The sequence below is a fragment of the Elephas maximus genome, chromosome 22 (assembly GCF_024166365.1).
Source record: "Elephas maximus indicus isolate mEleMax1 chromosome 22, mEleMax1 primary haplotype, whole genome shotgun sequence".
NCBI classification, from domain to species: domain Eukaryota; kingdom Metazoa; phylum Chordata; class Mammalia; order Proboscidea; family Elephantidae; genus Elephas; species Elephas maximus.
Genome location: NC_064840.1, coordinates 51,034,647 through 51,058,333, shown reverse-complemented (window position 1 = coordinate 51,058,333; position 23,687 = coordinate 51,034,647). Strand labels below are relative to the sequence as shown.

The window sequence follows — 23,687 nt, the reverse complement described above, 5'->3', positions numbered from 1 at the left end:
TGTTGAGTCAATTCCGACTCAGAGTAGAACCGCCCCACAGGGTTTCCAAGGAGCTGCTGGTGGGTTTGAATCGCTGACCTTTTGGTTAGCAGCCATTGCACTTAACCACTATGCCACTAGGGCTCCAGCATCTGATTAAACCCATTGCCTTCGAGTCGATTCCGACTCATAGCGACCCTATAAGACAGAGTAGAACTGCCCCATAGAGTTTCCAAGGAGCGCCTGGCGGATTTGAACCGCTAACCTTTACGTTAACAGCTGTAGCACTTAACCACTACGCTGCCAGGGTTTCCCCAGCATCCGACTCCCACCACTAGAGGCATCCAAAACCCTGCTTAAGCACTTTTAAGAGCAGGGTACTCACTATTTCGGAAGGAACCCATTTCTTCAATAGACAGTTCTAATTATAATAATTAATTCAAAACTTCCCTCTAACTTGCATTCATTGGTGCTGGTTCTGCTCTCTGGAGCCACGTCCGTTAAGTTTCATCCCTCTTCCAGAGGCCATCTCTTCAGGTTGCCAAGAGCTGCTATTGCATCTTTCTTAACTTTTTCTCTCGAAATATCCCCATTAACTTTAAACATTTTTTCAAATGATTCTTGGCTAGACCACCAGACTATCTGGAGCCAAAGAAATGAGCAATCACCCAGAGGCCATCTTGAGCCTTGGCTCCCCTCGGCTATGACACAAGGGTAGATGGCGCTGTGGCCAAGCTCCATACTACAGTGGTCTGTTCCGATCACTCCAAGTTGGTTCTGACATGAGTTGACTACCTCATTTTTTCCCCTGTCTTCTTTATTATTGCCTTTTATTATCAGTATCTTTAGAAATCTGATCTCTGTTTGTCTTTGAGGTTGGCATGGGAATGATAACATCAGCAAATTATGGACCGCAACATTGTGTGTAGTACATATTACTCATGATAAGATGTACCAAAAAAAAAAAAAACCCAACTGCTTGTAAGTGCGGTTGGTAGTAGCTCAAATATATCATAAGTTGGGGACTACCTGAACACAACTTGAAGATTGCCGACTTCCCCTAAGAAGTTAATCAGTACCAGCCCCATCATGCTTCATATTCCATACCCCTGTTTTCTTTAGTGACCACCAGAAGTCCAAATCCAAAACTCTGCGATGATTCAACAGCACCCTGACCTCATCCCCACCCTGCTCTGTGTATACCCGATACGGACGTCTGATGTTTTGTCTGTCCAGGGTCCTACCTCCTTTCTCTTTCCAGTTTTCCTCTGAGGAACATCTTCTGTACTCATCAATATGTGGTCCTGGTAGAGTTGGACCTACTGGGCCCGGGGCAGGGGCGGGAGGGCAGTGGAACCAGGCATGGCCACTCAGAGATGTATGCACACTAAACACAATGAGTGATTCAGGGTTGGGATTTCACTGGTGCTGAGGCTCGTGCTCCCTTGGAGCTGGTGGGGAGCCATTTGCTGCTGTGTGGGGAGAGGCTGCCTGAGGATGTAGCCAACACAGAAGAAAGCAGAGTGGAGAGACTGAAGGAGACCATCTTGAGGATGTGGTTTGTGTCCTTGGATTCAGCTAGGACTGAAGCTGGTGACCCCACTGAATTTCCAGTTATATGAGCAAATACATTCTCTTTTCTTTTGTTTAATCTGCTTTGAGTTGGCTTTATGACATTTGAAACTCACATGTCCTAAAATAATTCCTAATTTGACTCAACCTCCCACTCCTGCCCTCTGGGGGAGATTTCATTGTGCCGTTTTGGAACACTTGTTGAGTGATCAGCACAGTCCCTGTATTCTCGCCCTCTTCCTTGAATACACCTTCTACCTCTTTTCATTGTGTGAAACCTGGCTGTCTCTTCAGGACCTCTTTCCAGGTAGCTCTCTCAGCAGGTAGTTTTTTTGTCTGTTTTGTCTTCTTTGTTTCTCACCCTCACGTACCTCAAGGCCATGAGGTGAATAGGAGCCCTTTTTGCTCTCTATTGCCATTTTTAAAAACACTTCTCTTCCTTCTATTTCAAAATCTTCAGTTTCTTTCAAACTCAGTCTCCACCTCTCCTTACTGCTGTTCTCTAACAATCTACTGGTTTGGTGACTGCCACACACTTGAAGACCTTAACTCTAGGCAAATTGATTTCTCTCTATCCCTGTTCTAACCAATATCCTCAGGAACTTTAACATCCACATGAATGATTCTTCCAACACCCTGGTCTCCATCACTTCAGCTACTGTAGACCTTGTTTTCACCAACAGCCATATCACATCCAAAATCTCAAATCCAAGCATCCCACTTTGTGATCATCATCTTTTATCCTTACAGCTCACTTACTCTAGCATGTCCAATGCAAAAATTAGTTGAACATGAGACTGCCAATTCCTGTAACTACGTATTCTGGATTCCTTGATTCATCATTACAATCACTCCCCTGAAAATATTCTAACCTTTCTTGTCTATTTTTTCTTCCACTTCGCCATAACTTTCTATTGTTAACATATTTACACTGGAAACTATGTTTCCCAGAATCCCTTTCTCTGTTTGGTTTGAAGTTAGAGTTGGCCTAAAGTAAAATTGTGTAAGATTTGGGTTGTGGTTGGTTACAGGCAATGAGAAGCAGACACAGAAGTGCCAGAGTTTCCAGTCTGTACTCACTCATCCCATCTCTGGGTTCAGCTCTTCTTCCCTACTGCTGACCCTGTTAACCGTGAGCAGCCCTGGGCCTACCTCCAGGCACTCTGGTGCAAACTCATAGAGACAATAGCTCTAGATAACTGATAATCTTTCACAAACTTCTACACCAGCCCCATCATGGTCCTACTACAGAGGCTGGATATATATTTACCAGTAGCTAATTCCTGGCAAGTGAATTCTGACTCATGGCAACTCCATGTGTGTCAGAGCAGAACTGTGCTCCATAGTATTTTCAATGGCTGATTTTTTGGATATACATTGTCAGGTCTTTCTTCTGAGGTGCCTCTGGGAGGACTCAAATTTCTAATCTTTCAGTTAGCAGCCAATTGCATAACCATTTGCACAACCCAGGGACTCCCAGATGTGACTAGCTTCCAGATATCCCCGCAAATGCCTAATGCTGGTTAGTGGCTTTTTTCTGATCCTTTTATTTCCCCAGCTTCTACTACAATTGTGTAAGCTCTAATTACTGTATTCAGTTCCTTATTCCACAATACTCTCCTAGCTCAATCATAACCACTCACTTTCTTTGAGTCTGCCCTAGAAAGGCTGAATATTGCTGGAGAAAAACACACAACCCAACTGACTGATTACACTTCAATTCATGACTACATAATCGTCATCTGTTTTAGTCTGTCCAGAATCCTCTCCATTTTCGTTGGGTAATAGCATCACAATTTTCCTTGATGAGGTATTCATTTCCCACGGAATACAGTCTTAGTGAGACTTTGAATCAATTCATTGCTCTCCTTTGACTCAGTCTGGGCCAATTAAGTGTTCTCTCCTTGGAATCTGAACGTGGAGGGCTGAAGCCCATTCTACCATAAGTCCCTGTTATTGAGATCCTCAGTGCTAAGCTAGTCTCTGGAACTCTGGTTCTTCAGCTTTTCCTATGACAATGTGAACTACTCTCCATTTTTCCAATAGTTTCCTTTCTTGTTTAACTTAACCATAGTTAATGTCCAAGGCTTGCAATCAAAGAAGGAATCAGCCATAAACTTCAAATCGGCACTCAAATCTTACCAGCAACCCTGCGATGTTTCCCCTGTAAATATGGATTCTCCCTTCTCAGGGCAGTTATTTCGTATCTTTCCTCTCTTCTCAAATGTGCTTCCTGCTCCACCCAACTTCAGTCTCATGCTTCCTTAAGAAAATGGAAGCATTCTGATACCTTCCTATCACCAAGTCTACAAACCTACTGGCAGCTGAACTCGTATTTTCTGTTTTCTTTGTAGTTATAGCAGAAGAAGCTTCCCTGTTTCTATCAAAGGCCAAGCCCTCCACCTGTGCCCTGAATCCAAGTGGAGACTGGCCATTTCAAAGACTGTGTGCCTGTGGTTATTCATCCTCCCTCTCTGCTGAATAGTTGCTGTTGTGGATTGAATTATGTCCCCCCTCATCCCTGGTAGCACAGTGGTTAAGAGGTCGGCTGCTAACCAAAAAGGTCAGTAGTTTGAATCCACATGGAAACCCTATTGGGCAGAAATCGACTCGCTGACAATAAGTGTATAATTGTGGACGTAATCACATTTGGAAATAGGGATTTCTTTGTTATGTTAATAAGGCCATGTCTGTGTCGGGTGTGTCAAAAACTAATTACCTTTGATATATAAAATGAGCAGAATAGGCACAGAGAAGCAAACGGAGATGGGGGAAGAGAGATGCCACCCCACATGAAGATCTCCAAGGAACTGAGGAACAGAAGCTAAAAAGAGTCAAGGACCTTCCCTCAGACCCAACAGAGAGAGAAGGCCTTTCCCTAGAACCAGTGCCGTGAATTTGGACTTGTAGCATACTAAATAGATGTTCACCTGTGTTTTATTAACTATACAAAGGCATTCGACTGTGTGGAATTCTCACTGCAAAGAATGAGAATTTCAGAACACTTAATTGTGTTTATGAGGAACTCCTACATAGATCAAGAGGCAGTCGTTTGAACAGAACAAGGGGATATTGCATGGTTTAAAGCCAGAAAAATATGCATCAATGTTATATCCTTTCACCGTATTTATTCAGTCTGTATGCTGAGCAAATAATCTGAGGAGCTGGACTATATGAAGAAGAACAGGGCATCAGGATCAGAGGAAGACTCATTAACAACCTGAGTTATGCAGATGATACGACCTTGCTTGCTGAAAGTGAAGAGGACTTGAAGCACTTGCTGATGAAGATCAAAGATCATAGCCTTCAGTATGGATAACGCCTTAACATAAAGAAAACAAAAAATCCTCACAACTGGACTAATAAGCAACAGCATGATAAACGGAGAAAAGATTGAAGTTGTTAAGGATTTCATTTTGCTTGGATCCACAGTCAATGTCCATGGGAGCAGCGGTCAAGAAATCAAATGACATGTTGCATTGGGCAGACCTGCTGCAAGAGACCTCTTTAAAAAGCAAAGATGTTCCTTTAAAGACTAAGGTGCACCTGACCCAAGCCATGGTGTTTTCAATTGCCTCGTACGCATGTGAAAGCTGGGCGTTGAATAAGGAAGACCGAAGAAGAATTGACACCTTTGAATTATGGCGTTGGTGAAGAATATTGAATATACCATGGAGTGTCAAAAGAATGAACAAATCCATCTTAGAAGAAGTACACCCAGAGTGCTACTTAAAGACAGAATGGCGATGCTTCATCTCACATATTTTGGACATTATCAAGAGGGATCAGTCCCTGGAGAAGGACATCATGCTTGATAGAGGGTCATCGAAAGAGAGGAAGACCCACAGTGAAGTGGATCGACACAGTGGTTGCACAATGGGCTTAAGCAGAACCACGATAGTGAGGACGGTGCAGGACTGGGCAGAATTTGGTTCTGTTGTACATAGGGTTGCTATGAGTTGGAACAGACTCAAAGGCACCGAACAACAAAGCATACTTAACTGTGAGAAAATAAATTTGTTTGTTAAAGCCATCCACTTGTGGTATTTCTGCTATAGCAGCACTAGATAAGTAAGACAGTTACTTGCTCTTCCTCTACTGGATCCTTTCCATCCGCACACAAATGCATCCTCATACTGTCCATCTTTTAAGATATACCCTTCCTTAACTCTATATCCTCCACTAGCTAGCATCCCATTCGCAGCCCTTTACTCACAGCAAACTTCTGGAAAGTATTGTTTCTACTTTCTTACCTTCCCTTCTCTCTTCGACCCACTCCAAATAGTCTTCTATTTTCAATCATTGTTGTTTTGGGGTGGTGGGATTATTAACAATTTTTCATTCTTTTTACTTGTGTCTATCTTTAATATTTTTACAATGAGTATGTAGTATATGTACAGTAAGAAAAAACTGAAAATCATTTTAAGATGTCTCGGATTTATTAAAAGTCTTATAAATGTTCATGTCCTTTAATAATATGAATTCCATTTTGGAGACTTAGTCTAAGGAAAGAATTCAAGTTACAGAATATGGTTTAATATAAGAATGTTAACACAATGTTATTTATAATAGCATGAAGTTGGAAAGAATCTAACAATGCAGGAATAATTACATAAAAATGTATCTCCTAGTTAAAATCGGAGGTAAATACCCACTGCTGTTGAGTTGATTCCGACTCATAGCAACCCTACAAGACAGAGTACACCTGCCCCCATACATGGTTTCCAAGGAGCACCTGGTGGATTCCAACTGCCAAACTTTTGGTTAGCAGCCGTAACCCTTAACCACTACGCCACCAGGGCTTCCAAATCAGAGATACCCAGTGCCATCAAGTTGATTCGGACTCCTAGCAACCCTATCAGACAGAGCAGACTGCCTCATAGAGTTTCCAAGGAGTGCCTGGCGGATTTGAACTGCTGACCCTTTGGTCAGCAGCCATAGCACTTAACTACTACGCCACCAGGGTTTCCAGATCAGAGATAGACCTTTAAAATTGTGTTTTATAAAGTCTGTAAGAAGAATGAAAAATGCTTATGAAATAATATTAAGAAAAGTAGAATAAAATGATATTCTGATTACAACTATGTTATTTTTAAAAAGCAAAAATTGGTGCATTAAAAATAATCTTGTATGTAGAAGTGTGATTGTTCTGGGTGATTAGACTTAGGGTCATGGTAAAATGTTATTTTGACTTTTCTAACACTTTCCAAATATAAGCACTTACTAGAAAAAAATGTACGATTTTTTTTTTTTTTTTAGAAGAGAAGTACCTGCTATATGGGAGGGAGACTAATGAGTTGAGCTTATCTTTTTCTGGAGAGCCTCCTAGGGCTGGGTGGACACAGGATGGATAAACTGCTGTCATTATCAAGGGCCCTAGCCCCAGAGTGGGGGCCCCAGCCTCCAGTTCCTCATTGTCAGATGGACACACTCCCTTCCAGGCCAGGATGTGGGTTTCTCCTAGGGTTGCTTGAGATCTCCAGAGAGATGGGGAGAGCTCCTTCTATCAACTCATTCTTTCCCAGCCTGCCCCAATCAGAAAAATCCCTTTGTTAGATTCATGGCCACCTTCCCCTCCTTCTCCATGGGTGCTTTGTCAGTAGCCCTTTCGATAATGATGATGATGGATGGCAATAGCTTACTGAGCTCCTGAGACATGCCAGTCATATTACACACTATTTCAGTTCATCTTCACAATGTGAAGTATATATGTACGCACTTCATGAGATATGTACTGTTGCCCTTACTTTACAGATGAGGAAGCTGAGATTTAGAGAGGTTGAGTAATTTCATCAAGATCACACAGCTAGTAAATGACAGATCCAAGACCTGAACCGATTATCAACCTGTCTTGATGCACCTAGTACATTGCCTAACACGTAGGATGTTCTCTATAAAGGTCATTTGACTAAAGTGAATTTTTCTAAACTCCTAGTTGTTGTTGCTGTTATGTGCTGTCTAGTGAGTTTCAACTCATAGCAACCCTACGTAAAACAGAATGAAACAACGCCCAGTCCATCACCATCCTCACAATCGTTGCTGTGTTTGAGCCCATTGTTGCAGCCACTGTGTCAATCCATCTCATCGAAGGTCTTCCTTTTATTCGCTGACCCTCTACTTTACCAAGCATGGTGTCCTTCTCCAGGGACTGATCCCTCCTGATAACATGTCCAAAGTAGAGGTCCAAGAATGGGAGAAACATTGCCTAGAGCATGCCTTGCATATTTCTTAGACAAGAACATTCTGCTGTTGTTATTGAAATGGTTCGTCCGCTGTCTTATTGCAGAATCCCACACGCTTGAGTCCACAGGAAACAGGTTCCCTACTAATTGTCTAGAAGCATTCATTGCCTGGGGGTAGTCCCAGGCCAGCTGGTCAGGGAGCCACAGAGGAAAGCAGCAGGCCTCTCCACTCCCCCAGGCCTCTGAGTTGGGCTTCATGATGCTATAAAACGCGGTTTAAATTCAGAATCAGCTTTCTTCAGGGACTGATATCTGGCAATTGCTCTGGCCTTCCACTAATATATATGGAGCACCTACTGTGATGGCTAATTTTATGTGTCAGCTTAGCCAGGCTATGGTGCTCAGTTGTTTAGTGAAACACTCCACAATATGGGAGGGCCTGATCCAGTCATTTAAGGACCATAAAAGCAAAAACTAAAGTCTCCTGAGTGAGAAAGATTTTGCCTCAAGACTGTAAATAGACACCCTGCTGGAATTTCCAGTCCGCTGCCTGGCCTACAGATTTTGGACACAAGACTGCTAGAGCTTCCAGCCTGTCCTTTGACCTATGGATTTTGGACTTGCCAGCCCACACAATTACATGAGCCAGTTCTTTAAAATAAATCTCTCTCTCTCACACACACACACGACAATGGCAATACTTGTTGTAAGGTGGGGACACTGATAATCATGAAGATGGCACAGGACTGGGCAACATTTCTTTCTGTTGTACATAGGGTTACCATGTATATACCTGTTGAAACCGATTGCTTACCAGTCGATTCCAACTCATGGCAACTCCATATATGTCAGAGTAGAACTGTACTCAAGTTTTAGAAGTAGATCACCAGACTTTTCTTCCCAGGTGCCTCTGGATGGACTCGAACCTCCAATCTTTCAGTTAGCAGGAAGAGGACCCCACTTCAGGAGTTGGAAGAACCACAAGTCGAACCTCACTTGCCAGCCTGTGCCATGCTGATGAAAACCATTCTGTGGGCTAACCTAGGTTGGTGACCCCTGAGATGAAATTTCCTGAAAGGGGACTTCCAACAAATCTATCTCTCTGCCATTATTTTCTTCTAGAGGTCAGAGGGAAATTTTGCCCCCATAGCTTTGTCACCATTCCTTCAGCTTGGTGGCCCACCCAGCCTCCACCCAACAGAGTAACCTGCACAGCTGTAGACATGTCCTTTATCTCCATGGTTCAGTCTTGCTAGAGCTGATAGTGAGTCACAGGCTGGCCATGCTGGAGGAGACAGCCGCCAGTTTCTAAGAGGGGTGTGTGGCTAGGGCAAGTCACATGAGTGCTGCCCCTGCTCTGGATTCGCCCCTCCGTATGCAGGCGAGGCCAAGTCAGAATGAACACTGAGTACTGCCTCAAAGGAGTCTAAGAGGGTAACTGACCTCCTGAGGGTTTGTATGGAAGCAAGGAGGGGCAGCCCCACCCATTTTACCTTGGTGAAGTGGTAGGGTTTACAGGCTAATTACAGGTCTTTTGAGCTCCAGGAATTGGAGTTGCTTCATTTTTTTCTCAATCCACTTCACCTCCTCCATCAGAATCACTGGAACTTACTGTAGTTCTGTAAGGCCCCCAAATCTCAGTGGCCCTATGCTTTCCTCTACCTAATTATAGTAATAACAACTCTGACAAAAATAAGCTAGTTTCAGGTATGGGGTATATTAAATCCTCAAACAACCATGTACAGTAGGTATTGTCATCCCCAATTTTATAGTTGAAGAAACTGAGGCTCAGAGAAGTTAATAAACTTGTCCAAAGTCACCCAGCTGGTAAGAGGCTACCCAGAACCCCCACCCACACTTGGCCATGTGAGCAGTGTTCAAACTCTGGATCAATCTTGACATCTTCTCTCCAGTCAAAATTCACACTTCCTGTGTTCCATCAATAACCCCTCCATTCTCAAGTCAACAGTGTCTGCAGAACCCCACGAAGTGCTTGGGTACCTCAAGGAACATATAAAAAGGCCAAGCCATAGCCCCTGCCCCTGAATAGCTGACAAGCTAGTTGAGAAGGCAAGGTGAACACACAGAATAATGAATGAAGAACACCAGACTCTGCTGAGATGATATAATTTGTATTTACTGGCTAGACACTGGGAGTCAGAGACCCAGGTTCAGATCCCAGCAGAGCCCTTGTGTGAGTTCTGCTGTCACTCCTTTTCTCTGGGCTTCAGTTTCTTTATCTGCAAAATGGGATGGTTGTACTCGAAGACTGCGAGTACAAAATCCTATTTGTCTGTGACCAACTGAACACCCCCTACTTAATACAAAGGTGGGGAAACTGAGGCCCAAGGATTAGGACTGTCCCAGAACAGAAAAGAAAACCACAAGATTTGACTCCAAGAAGAAAATTGTTTTGTTTCTAAGAATAGAAGTACACAACCAAGAATGGGCCCAGTGAGGCCTGTGAGAGGGAAGGAGAGCTCATCTACTTCTCGACCTTTTGTTGTGTCTGACAAAACGCTAAGAGCCTTCCACCCTGCTGTGGATTACCCTTAGTTCTTGGGTGCTCAAGGAAAAGTAAGCCTGATTGCTTCTGATCCTTTCACCCCCAGGGTACTGCAGCCTGTGCTCTGAGAGCAGTAAGGCTCCTGATGAGCCATTTCAGAGGCATTTTCCTTAGAAACAAGACAGGGTGTGTGAGTATGAAGGAATGACTGGAAGGAGACACCAAGAGTTTGGGGGTTGGAGGACTGAGTTGGTCTGGCATGCCACCTTTCCTTTAACGAATCTGGGTACAAATGTATACAGCTCTCATGTGTCCTAAAGAAGGAAGTGTTTGTATTGGTTATTTAGGAAAGAAAGAGGCTTAGAGGAGATCTAGAGTTGCTTGTTTACATTATTTTGTTTCAAAGCGCTTTCCTTAGCTGTGCTAGCTGTTTTTTTCCATGCTGATATACTCCTGCTGATATAGAAGGCAAGTTTTAAAGGTGAGTGAACATTATTGCCTCTTTTGATCATGTCTCATTATCACAATTTTTATGAGACCACCTTAGATTTGTAGAGTATATACCATTTACAGGACACTTCAAAAGCATTATCTCAAATTGTATGTAATTACACCTACTCCTCACTTATCGACTATCTCGTTATTCAATATTTCACAGTTATGAGAGTAAAAAACCTATTATCGAAACATTTTGTGCATTAATGATGTACATCTAGCAGTAGTGAACGCTGAGGTGTGAGGCGAGAGTAACACTGGCTGTGATGGTTAAGGTTATGTGTCAACTTGGCTGAGTCATGATTCTCAGTGGTTTGGCAGTTATGTAATGATATAGTCATCCTCCTTTTTGTGATCTGATGTGGTCATCCTCCATTTTCGCATAACACCAAATTCGCATCATGACCTGGTCTTTGGAACCTACCCATGTTGATAAGTGAGGAGTGGGTATATAGTATTATAGTATATAGTATTATCAGTTTGTCCTGTGTACTGTGGTGGCTTGCATGTTGCTATGATCCTGGAACCTATGCCGACGGGTTTCAGCAGAGCTTCCAGGCTCAGACTAGGAAGACTCAGACTGTTGATCTACTTCAGAAAATTACCCAATGGAAACCCTATGGATCACAACAGAATATTATCTGATACAGTGCTGGAAGATGAGCCCCCTAGGTTGGAAAAAAAAAAATATATATATATATATATTTTTTTTTTCCTAGGTTGGAAGGCACTACATAATGGCTGTAACAACAGACTCAGGCATACCGACAATCATGAAGGTGGCACAGGACCATGCAACGTTTCATTCTGCTGTGCATGGGGTTGCCATGAATGGGAACCGACTCAACAGCAACTAACAACAACAACAATAACAAGACATACATAGCATACACTTCATAATGTCCACTTTATATACAGGAACACCGAAATTCCAATGTGAGGACAGGAATAAGAGAATGGAGTGATGGGAGGAGGAAGTCATGAGCCAAGGAATGCAGATGGCCTCCAGAAGCTGGAAGAGGCCAGCTAGATTCTCCCTTAGAGCTTCCAGAAGGAACCAGCCCTGCCAACATCTTGGCTGCTGCCCAATGAATGGAATTTTGGATTTCTGGCCTTCAGAGCTGTAAAAGAATACATTTGTATTGTTTTAAGTCACTAAATTTGTAGTAATTTGCTACAGGTAGGAAACTAATTCACGGGTTATTTACCTACTTAAAAGAATAAATAATTTAAACATTTAAAATACATCCATTTATATGGAAATAAGCCATAGTTTTTTTTAATTCACTGTAAGCAGGGGCCATGATTGCTTAGGTAGACTGTTAGATATTTCAATTAAAAATCATTTTTAAGTTACTTGTTATAGTCCAAATTATACTAGGCCAGACTCAATCAGCCTAATATTACATTGGATATACAGTACTTTTGTTTATGTACTTGAAAGTAATTTTTTTTTTTACCTCCTCGCAATTATCTACAAAGGAAGTACAGGTAGTCCTCCACCTACAACATATTTGAGTTACCACGAGCTGCACTTACGACCCTCTTTTCATTTGTGTGTGTATCTTATCGTCAGTAATATGTACTACATACAATGTTGCAGCATGTAATTTGCTGACATCACCATATCTGTAAGTTTATATGTACTGTTTCCAGCCACCAAAGACAAATAAAGCTCAGACTTATAAAGATACTGACAATGAAAGGCAATAGTAATGAAAACAAAACAAACAAAAAAGGTATTCAGCTTACTTCAGAGCTGATTTGTGACAAAGTCATTGGAATGGGAACCCATCGTAAGCTGAGGACTACCTATATAATTAGTACATACAACACAGAGACTAATATTCCTAGCAAGGAGGAAATAATTAAGAAAGTAATTGCTATTTACCTTTGTGTTCACCTCTATCCTGATGATGAATTTGTTCAGTTATGTATTTTTGTTTCGATTGGGGGTGTCTTCATAGAAATATATATATATTGCCCCACAATGTAAGTTCTAAATCTCATAATAAGTCAAATATATTAGGCTTTTGGACCAGATGTGTAAACAGAAAGAATATTCACGTCTTACTTATCGTTCTTCTCTTAGGTAGAGCTGGCACACGGATTTAAGCCTTGAAATATTTCTTGGATGTGTTTGCACTTTTTGGTAATTGTTATTCACAAATATTATATTTACCACACATATGGTTGTTGTTAGGTGCCATTGAGTTGGTTCCGATTCATAGCAACCCTGTGTACAACAGAACGAAGCACATATTATTTGGTTGGAATTAACGCCAACTGGTGGCCTAGTGGTTAAGTGCTATGGCTGCTAACCAAGAGGTCAGCAGTTTGAATCCGCCAGGCGCTCCTTGGAAACTCTGTGGGGCAGGTCTACTCTGCCCTATAGGGTGGCTATGAGTTGTAATTGACTCAACGGCAGTGGGTTTATACAGATTATTATTTGAAATAATGACGATTTTGATTGTAATCCTTTTGCAGATGAACACGAGTTTGAACAATATGATACAAAAGTCTAATTGGCTTTTTATCAAAAGCTGCAAGTCATGGCTATCATTAGGTGTTTCGCTTTCCAAAGCAGCTACCTGAATATTCACTGGAAGTATTCAGCTATGTAGAGGTTCATTTGTATTAAGTGATAGAGCACAGACCACTACTAGATGCTTAGAGTGGTGTTTATCATTATTTTCCTGGTGATAGGCTTGCTGGACTTTGTGCGGTCACCCTGGTGGGGCTCAGAGAAGTATTGGCTGCTGCAGCCTCTGGAAGACAACATATACAGAATAAGTCAGTGTTATTAGATATGAAGCATACACTATAAATCATTAACTAGTTTTAGTTTAATAATACTGATGTGCAGTTGGAAAAACAGTAGGCGATATCAGTGAGAGTTGGAGAAGACGCGAGGCTTGACTAGGCCTGTAAAAAGAGGGAAAGAAACATAAAGCAAATGAAGAAAATACACCCAGCAAAGGAGAAGTGGATCTGCTGTGGAACTAAATTGGGGGTCCCAGTAAATATCTTCTCTTCTTTGTTGACTTCTGGGTGTTGTTGTTAATTGCCATCTAGCCAATTTCAACTGATGGCAGCCCCATGTGTGCAGAGTAGAACTGTGCTCCATAGGGTTTTCAAGGCGATGACCTTTCAGGAGCAGATTGCCAGGCCTGTCTTCTGAGGTGTCTCTGGGTGTATTTGAACTTCCAATCTTTCAGCTAGTAGTTGAGCGCTGAACTGTTTACACAACCCAAGGACTCCATCCTCTGGGTAAGACATATATAAACGCTGACAGATACATTTAAAAAAGACCTAGGTGCTGTTGCTTGTAGGTCATCATTAATGTGACCCAGAATGCCCTTGGCATGGTACCGAGTGGTCTCCCTCTAGCTCCTGCATTCTGAGCAGAGGACTATCCCTGCAGCACATTTATTAACAGCCCAGGCTGATGTGAACATACAAGGGGTCCATTTGAGGATTCAATTTATCTGTTTGTTTGGGGATGGTGTCAATTTGGAATGAGCAGACTCATGGACGGTATCACGTGATTTAGGTCGGAACCTGACTGTTGCCTGACCTGTTCCGGTCAGTGTTAGCCCGCAGCGTGACTTCTGTCACCCGTGCTGGATTGGAGGACATTAAGATCAAGTCTTATTCTTCTTTTGTATCCTCCTCCACATCGTGCCCAGTGCTAGGCCTAGAAGAGTGAACCTTAAACCTGAACCAATCCTTGAAGCCAGATTTGGAGGCCAATGGAAGCGTTCAGTGGGATTTTAAGAGCAAACCCCCGAAGGAAAACTTAGGAAGATAGGGAGTCAGGGAGAATTTTTCTTTCCTACAATCCGAATTCTCAGCATTGCTCTACTTTCATATTTTTGCCTTCAAATCTGACTGAAATCACTGCTAGAGACTCCATTTGTGCAAAGACAGGTATGTAACTGCCTTTCAACATACTGAAAAGAAGTTCCTAGAGCTTCCAGGGCAGTGTGCAAAATTTTGGTAGAAGTAGGTCACTAATACTTTTTGCTTTCATTCTACCTGAAGGAAAAAAAAAAAATTCCCAGCAAACTGGTTTACCCTAGGGCCAATGGATAAGTACATGAACCACCTCGTGGGCTGTGAGAGCCTGCTGGAGGGCCGGCCATGAACTATCAGAGCCACTCAGAGCTGAGTGCATTGACAGGCAGGCTGGGCATGGCTCTGCACCCACACAGGGCCATCATAGGGGGCTGGGGGCCATTTCCTCACCTGCAGGTCTAGAAGCAGCAAGTTTAACAGTGATGATGATCTGCCCTGACAGGAGGGTCCAAACAGACAAAAACAGAAAGGCTTAACCAACCACTCCTTCCTGTGGTTATCCAGGGCGGATGTGCCCTGGTAGCTCACCTTCCAGGACCAAGGAGTTATTCTTACTCTTGAGGTCACACTTGCTTCTTGCAGAAGGGGCACTGCCCTAGAAAGGGGACATGCCCTGGATAATAGAGTCATAGGCAGTGGGTGAAACAACAGAGATTGGCCTATGACTGCTGAGCCCATAGCCTTGCTCATTGGACCATACCACCCTCCGTGATACCTGTCTCCTAGGGTGCCCAGAGAATCCAACTGCCGTTCCAAGTAGACGCTTTATCTACAAGATACTTTTCTCTCATTCTCTCACTTCCTTTTGTTTCCTCACCTCTGTTTTTGGTTTTGTTTTATTTTGTTCTAGACATGCTTGTTAGGAAAGTAGATTAGGGAGATCCAAAATATTTGGACTGGGTGGGCTCCTATCACTTACTGACACGTGTGCCTCCAGGCCTCCCTCCTCCCTAACAGCTGGCATCTGGAGTGGGAAGATGGTTGCAGCTCCAGAATCTGGGGAAGCACAGCTGTCTGTGTGGCACAGCTGATGGACTGGCTTCCCGCCCCTACAGATAGCAAGGGGTGGTACCTTTGACAGGCTGAGCACCCCCGCCCTCAACCCCAACACACACAGGGCCCTGCGGCCCATTTCTTCTCTCCTCATGTAGCTTATCAGCGCTCTTTAGCCAAGAATAAGAGAAGGGGCTCGGAGACTGCATCCCTGTTATTATGTGACAGTCACAGCCTAGAGCTTTAAGTCATGGGTCAGGGATGAAAGGAAACATTGGGCATCTCTGGGGAGGTTTGACCACACCTGTTCTGGTTCTTTTAAGGTAGGGCAAGCAGAGGTGAGTGTGTGCAGCCAGAGAACTTTGCTGCCCACTTACTGTGCCTCCATTTCTTATCTGAACTATCTTCGTAGAAACAACTTATTGCCCCCAGAATATGCTGAAAAGATGAAGAAAAAAATCACCTACAATACTGCCATTACTGTTTTGTTATTTTCACTAATCTTTTTCATAACTGCACTGTATATACAATTCTGTCCTGCTTTTAGACAATTACCTTTTCCTTATTGTAAAAGTAATACATATTCATTATGCAACGTTTAGAAAATTCAAGCACAGAAAAGAAAAACGACTACTTGTTGCTTCATTGAGAAATAGCCAATATTAATATTTTGGTGTATATGTTTCTGGTCTTTTTACCAAGCATAATATACCAAAAAATGCATGATGGATTAATATTTTACATACTGTTTTGTAACTTTCTTTTTTCAAGTAACTCAACGTAAACAATTTTTATATTAGATGTTCTTCTGCCTCATTTATAATGGTGACGCCGTACGGAGATGCTCTATTTAACCCATCTCTTATTGTTTTTTTTTTTTTTTTCTTATTGTTAGACATCTGGTTTGTTCGAATTTCTTCCTGTCGTAACCAAGCATGTGTGATTCCAGGCGTGTCAGCGTAAACCTGTGTTTCCTAGTGTTTCCAATGGCTGATTTTTCAGAATTAGATCACCAGGTTTCTCTTCTGATACATCATAAACAAACAAACACCATTGCCCTCGAAAGGGTTCCGACTCATAGAGACCCTCCAGAAGAGAGCAGAACTGTCCCACAGGGTTTCCAAGGCTGTAATCGTTACGGAAGCAGACTGCCACACCATTCTCCCTGTGGAGCACCTAGTAAGTTCAAACTGCTGACCTTTCAGTCAGCGGCCTAATGCTTAACCACTGTGCCACCAGAGCTCCCGTGTCTGACTCATATAAATAGGCTAATTGTAACTAAATCTTTGCATTTCTCCTGCTCTACTTTAACACGTCTGAATCCCTCTGGGCCTCACACCCTCATGGATTAGTGCATGATTGAACTCCACAATGTACACTCAGGTGCTTTGAGAAATACATATATTCCTGTGCACATATGAGGGGCTATCGTTGTCAGTATTCAGGGAGTAGGTGGTGTTGGTAGAAACGGTATATATACCAAACAAAGAATAACAACAGCACCACTTACATGGTACTTCCTGTGTGCCAGGCACTGTTCCAATTGCTTCATATTATTTTAACACATTTAATCCCTAACTGAGGGAAACCCCACGAGGTAAGTGTATTATCTTAACTTTCAGATGAGGAAACTGAGGCACAGAAATGTTAATTGTCTTGCTCGTGGTCACAGAATAGGGACTAGAAAGAGGTAAGAAGTGGTGGAGCTGGGATTCTAAGCCTGTGTGGCTTCAGAATGTACCCATTTAAGCCTGTCTTAGAAGCCAGCTCCCCCAAGAGCGGGCCACTGGGAAATGCGTGGGGGGTGCAGGGGGGTGGGGGGGGCGGTGAAGCAGGATTTCCAGAACCCATGGTGTCCTGTGTGACAGTAACAGGGGGCTGGCAGAAGCACATCTTGAGGGAACTCAGCAGCCTTCAGACTCTTCCTCAAAGATCAGAGCACTATGAAGGTAACTTTTTTTTCTTTTTAAGAGTCATTATCTTTTAGAGAAACACATTGAATATTTAGGGATAAAATGACGTGATGTATTTTGTTTGCTTCAAAATAATCCTTGAGGGAAGGGGATGATAATGAATGGAGGAATTGTAAAGCCAAAAAAAAAAAAAACTAACCAGTTGCCATCGTGTCATTTCTGATTCATGGTGAATCCATGCGTGTCAGAGTATAACAGCGTTCCACGGTGCTTTCAGTGTCTTTTACTTTTTGGAAGTAGATTGCCAGGCCTTTCTTCTGAGGCACTTCTGGTTGAACCAATAGCCTTTCAGTTAGCAGCTGAGCACATTAACCATTTGCACTGCTGAGGGATTCCTGGATGAAATACAAGTGAAACAAAAACTCAGTCATAAACCGATAGTTGTTGGAGCTGGGATAGGTATTACGGGAGTTTGCTCCCCTCTTGTATCTGTTTGAACTTTTTCATGGTAAAATGTTAAAAAAGTAATAATAATGGGGACATCTCAAATCAATGGATAGCTCATAAATGTTCTTTGTGGGAACATTTTAACTCTGAGTCTAAAGGTTCAGAATATAACTTAAAGACAAACCATACTCTTCATTGCAGCTTTCTGAAGAGCTTTACCAGTTTTAATTAGTCTGCAGAAACATCCCTAAAGGGACCAGTTTCTCCTATTGAACCTGTGGAGTTAGCATTATAGATTTGTTCATTCATTTGAAAACTCATTTTTTTCATCTTGAGCTTGGGATGAGCTGTAAGGGATACAACTAAGTTAAAAACCAAAACCAAACCAAACCTGCAGACGTCGAGTCATTCCGAGTCATAGCATCCTATAAGACAGAGTAGAACTGCCCCATAGGGTTTCCAAGGAGCACCTGGTGGATTCGAAGTGCTGACCTTTTGGTTAGCAGCCAGCCTCTTAACCACTACGCCACAAGGATTCCCACTGCTGAGTTTAGGGGAATAAAATACACAAATGAAGACTTAAATAGCACAAGGTAACAGTTCAGCCCATGAACTGTTGTAGGAGCCGAAAGGGGGAGAGACAGGAACATGGATTGGGCCTAGTTCACCACCATGTTCCCTCCCCAGTGTTCAGCAGAGTTCCACAAGAAAGAGGGAGGAAGAGAAGGAAGGTGGAAGGAGGAAGGAAGGGCTAGAAAGGTCCTGGAAGCATTGTGGAGCTGGTGTCTTCTCCCGTCATCATCTTTTGCACTTGGTGGCTCCACTAAGCCTAAGTCGGAGACAAGATGCTGCACCATTTTTTTCTTTTTTGCCATCTATATTTATTACCACTGTCTCCTGGGCTTGGCTGTACACTTTGCAAAGAAGGATCTACTTTCCAGTTGGCTGAATCTACGGTAGAGAAAACACCTCTTCTTTAACACTTTCTCTCTGCCCTATTTGGTGGCAAAAGTTTGAACAAACCAGGCTGTTTTGTACTTCTTCAGTGACTGAATTTGCCTGGAAGAATAGCAGTGTAAGGGGATATCTGTAATCTACTCCAAAAGGGTTTTTACATTTTAAGAAGCAGATTAATAGAAAACAAAGCCCAAAAATGTGAGGTGGGCTGAGCCCAGTGAAAATGAACTAGTTGAAGAAACTTGTGTTGCCACGGCAGAGCCCAGTAACTCTTTAGGCTCACGTGTTCCTCTCCTACCAATAGAAGCGAATTGGGCTTCCCCTCCTCCCTCCTTCTAAAGCCTGCGTTCAGTTCCTAACTTAACTCCCTGTGATCTACGCTAGGATTTAGGGTAACAGGGAAAACTGAGATAAGTAGTAATTAGGCCTCCTTCTGGATTTCAAGCGGGGCCGACTTGTTCACACGCCTGATCTTTCCGGTTTGGAGGCAGCAGGACAGGGCCCATCAGACGCGGCTAGAGAGGCCGCCCGGTGGTTCTTCTGCCCGGCTGCTAGGTCCACCCTGGGCGGCAGGGCCAGAGCTCTCATGGCGGGCTCCCTGGGACTCCCGCACGGGCACTGCGCGACCAGGAGGTGCAGCCCGTATTTGCACGGTCGGGGAGGGAACTGTGAGCGGGAGGAGGGCGTCGCAGGAGCTAAACTCTGTGATGGAACAGAGAGGCTGCCAACGAACCAGACTGAAACTTTCCAGGACCCCAGGGTACTAAGCACAGTGTAATCCGGGCCCTGAGAATTAATTTCCATTTTCATGGTCAGACACACGTATTGGCATAAAAAAAAAATTTTTTTTTTTATAGACGAGAGAAATGTAAGAAATTTAAGTTCTCACTGCTCCCAACCAGTCCTTGGAAACTGCAAGCGAGACTAAAAAGTGTCTAAAGCACAATTATCAAATGCTCTACGCTTTTGCAGAGACCTTACCTGGAACAGGAACCCTGGTGGTGCAGTGGTTAAGAGCTCGGCTGCTAACCAAAAGGTCAGCATTTCAGATCTACCAGCTGCTCTTTGGAAACCCTACGGGGCAGGTCTACTCTGCCCTAGAGGATCACTATGAGTCAGAATCCACTCAACCGCAACGGCTTTTACTTGGCGCAAGACACACTAAAGTGAGGCATCCAGGGATTTCTTTGCTGAGGGGCCCACCTGCCCTGAGCGTGAAAAATGTCACAGTACCCATCATTCCACAACCCTGGTAGTTAGAAAGGCCCTTCCTTACCTTGTTCTTGGCTTTAAAGGCTTCTCTCAGTGGTTTCTTCACCAAAGCAAATTATGAGTGCATTTTCATCTGTCAAATGTGTTTTCTAGTTTATGTGGAAAGGGTCTAAGCTGTTTTGTTAATGACAAAGCCAAATAGTAGCTAAAGCCTGAGTCTGCTGTCTCAAAAACTAATATAACCTTGTTGTTGTTGTCACAGTAGCCCTGGTGGTGCAGTGGTAAAGGGCTTGGCTGCTAACCAAAAGGTCAGCAGTTCGAATCCACCAGCCACTCCTTGGAAACCCCGTGGGGCAGTTCTACTCTGTCCTGTAGAGTCGCTATGAGCCCAAATTGACTTGATGGCGATGGGGTTGTTGTCATTAGCTGCCATCAGGTCAGTCTGACTCATGGTGACAGAGTAGACTGTTCCATAGGGTTTTCATTGTGGCGCAGTGGTTAAAGTGACAGACTGTGAACTACTCAAGCCACCAGTGGCTCTGCAGGAGAAAGATGTGGCAGTCTGCTTCCGCGGAGATTACAGCCTTGTAACTATGAGTTACTATGAGTAGGGATGGGCTCGATGGCAGTGGGTTTGGTTTTGTTGATATTGTTGTTTTTTAATCTTTACAGAAGCAGATCGCCAGGCTTTTCTTCCCTGGAGGTGCTGGGTTGGTCCAAAGTGCTATCCCTTAGGTTAGTAATCTATGGCAGACTGCTCAAAATCCATACACAGGCTCAGTTTAGAATATAATTAAAGTACCATTTAATATCAGTAACAAAAAGATAGTTTATTCATGAAATGATTAACTCTTTGGAAAAAAAAAAAGTTAGATTCCCACTGCAGCCATTATACTAGAATAAAAATACTAGAATAGATTTTAAAAATCAAACCATGGAAGTGTTGGGGGAAAAGCATAGGTGAATATTTGTATAACCTTTGGGGGAAAGACTTTCTTAAAAAGCACCAAAGACAAACTCTGAAGTGAAAAACATTAATATATCTAACTTAAAAAAATGTTTGACTGTCAAAAGCACAATAAATAAAATGTAAAGGCAAATGGCAAAACAAAAAGGAAAAATATTAACAACGTACATGAAAAAGAATTAATATAATATATAAGAAGTTCTCATTAATCAATAATAAAAAGAGGAATACCTCAATAAAAGACAGAACAAAGCACATGACTAATAAATCAACGAAGAAGAAACATAAATGTCCAATGACCATATGACAATTTAGCCTTATGATTGATGGCAAATTAAACCTATGAGATGCCATATTTTTGTCTATCAAATGGACTTTTTTTTTCCTTTCATGTGAACATTTAGTGTTAGCTTCAGTTTGGGAAAACAGGTATTCTCATATACTGTTATATAGACTGTAAATTGATTCTACTTTTTGGAGTTATATTTGGCGATCTATCTCAAAAGCCTTCAATTGACTGTTCAGACTCTTTGATAAAGAAATAAGCACTGCTGTATTTAGCAATAAGAATGTTTGTTACACCATTTTTTTTTATTGTGCTCTAGTTGAAGGTTTACAGAACAAACTAGTTTCTGATTAAACACTTAGTACACATATTGTTTTATGACATTGTTTAACAACCCCACAGCATGCCAACACTCTCCCTTCTCAATCTTGGGTTCCTTATTACCAGCGTTCCTGTTCCTTCCTGCCTTCTAGTCCTTGCCCCTGGACTGGTATGCCCCTTTAGTCTCATTTTGTTTTATGGGCCTGTCCAATCTTTAGCTGAAGGGTGAACCTCAGGAGTAACTTCATTACTGAGCTGAAAGGGTGTCCAGGGGCCATATTCTCAGGGTTTCTCCCATTTCTGTCAGGCCAGCAAGTCTGGTCTTTCTTTTTGACTTAGAATTTTGTTCTACATTTTTTCCAGCTCTGTCCGGGACCCTCTATTGTGATCCCTGTCAGAGTAGTCAGTGGTAGCTGCGCATCATCTAGTTGTACTGGACTCACTCTGGTGGAGACTGTGGTAGATGTGGTCCATTAGTACTTTGGACTAATCTGTACCTTCAATCTTTAGTTTTCTTCGTTCTTCCTTGCTCCCGAAGGGGTGAGACCAGTGGAGTACCCTAGATGGCCACTCATAGGCTTTTAAGACCCCAGACACTACTCACCAAAGTAGAATGTAGAACATTTTCTTTATAAATTATGTTATGCCAATTGAGCTAGATGTTCCCCAAGACCATGGTCCCCACAGCCCTCAGCCCAGCAATTTGGCCCCTCAGGGAGTTTGGCGTGTCTGTGGAGCTCCATGACCTTGCCTTTTCCAAGTTGCACTGGCTTCCCCAATATTGTATACTGTCTTACCCTTCACCAAAGTTACCACTTATCTATTGTCTATTTAGTTGTTACACCATTTTTTTTTTTTTATCATAAGCAAAAACTGGAACCCATCTAAATATCTAACAATAGTTATTGGTTAAATAAATTTTGACATGGCCATAGAACTTAGTGCTATGCAGCCAAAAAAATACTGTAGAAGAATATTTAATCACATGGAAAGACGTTCACAGAATATATTTCTGTCAGTTTTTTATTTTTTATTCATTTATTTATTTTGCTGTAGTTGGTTTGCTAAAACAAAGTGGTATAAGCTTTGAGTAAAAGGAATGAGAATGTGAGTCTGGAAGGTTAAAGAACTGTGGCTCTAGGGTGCCTTGATGTCTCAGCCATGCTCCTAGACACATGCCTGCACACTTGGCGTCTTGCATGAAGACCTTCTCTTGGACCACTCTGTATTTTGAGAACTCAAAGGGGGAAGTGGTGGTTCAATGGTAGAATTCTTGCCTGCCATGCGGTTTAGATTCTCCTCATGAGCAGCCAATGTACCTCGTGAGTAGCTGCCACTTATCTGTCAGCGGAGGCATGTATGTTGCTATGATGCTGGATAGGTTTCAGTGGAGCTTCCAGACGAAGCTAGACTAGCCAGAAGAATTGACTGAGGCGAGCTGTTTAGCAGCTAGAAGCAGTCTTGGGAACTCTTTTCTCCCTTCAGGAGTGGAGTACCTCACTGTCAGCTAGCTTTTGCTGAATCTCCTCTAGGTCTGGGAGTATACAAGGCACTGGACCACTGAACTAAAAATCAAGTCAGGTACAATTGCTGTCCTGCCCTTTAGTTTACAGCAAACAGACCTTTAGGCCCTAGTGCCTAAGAATTGGCCAGTGATGCCATTGCAGGCACTGACAAGCCAGCAGTCTTTTAGGATAGACTGTTTTCTTTCTTTTTCTTCTCCTTTCCTTTTCTCTTCTCTCTTTCCTGCACCCCTCACCCAGCAACCCCTCCTCCCTGAAGGCCTGAAGATAATATAATTTGAGAGAAGAATAAAAAAAAATATGAAATAAAATTTTAAATGCAGGACCTTGAAAGGGGTCCATGTAAGTGGACCTTCATAAGCTTCATGGTAAATCCATCTTCGATCCTGTTGGTTTTAATCATTCTCATGAATTTCCTTTTACTTTTTTACTACATATATATTCTTAAACTAATATTGCTTTACATGTTTATACAA

The 23,687-nt window shown here is 42.6% G+C and overlaps 1 long non-coding RNA gene across 2 annotated transcripts; it reads right to left on the bottom strand.

The window, feature by feature from the left end:
- Nucleotides 1-11,504: 11,504 nt before the first annotated feature.
- On the bottom strand, nucleotides 11,505-20,099 carry LOC126065386 (uncharacterized). Of its 2 annotated transcripts, none has more exons than XR_007514850.1 (4): nucleotides 19,884-20,099; nucleotides 17,698-17,893; nucleotides 12,626-12,970; nucleotides 11,505-11,855 (listed from the first exon to the last, which is right to left on the bottom strand). It is a non-coding gene; the product is annotated as an uncharacterized LOC126065386 (long non-coding RNA). The 2 variants fall into 2 exon arrangements; XR_007514849.1 differs by having other exon boundaries at nucleotides 12,917-12,970.
- Nucleotides 20,100-23,687: the final 3,588 nt, after the last annotated feature.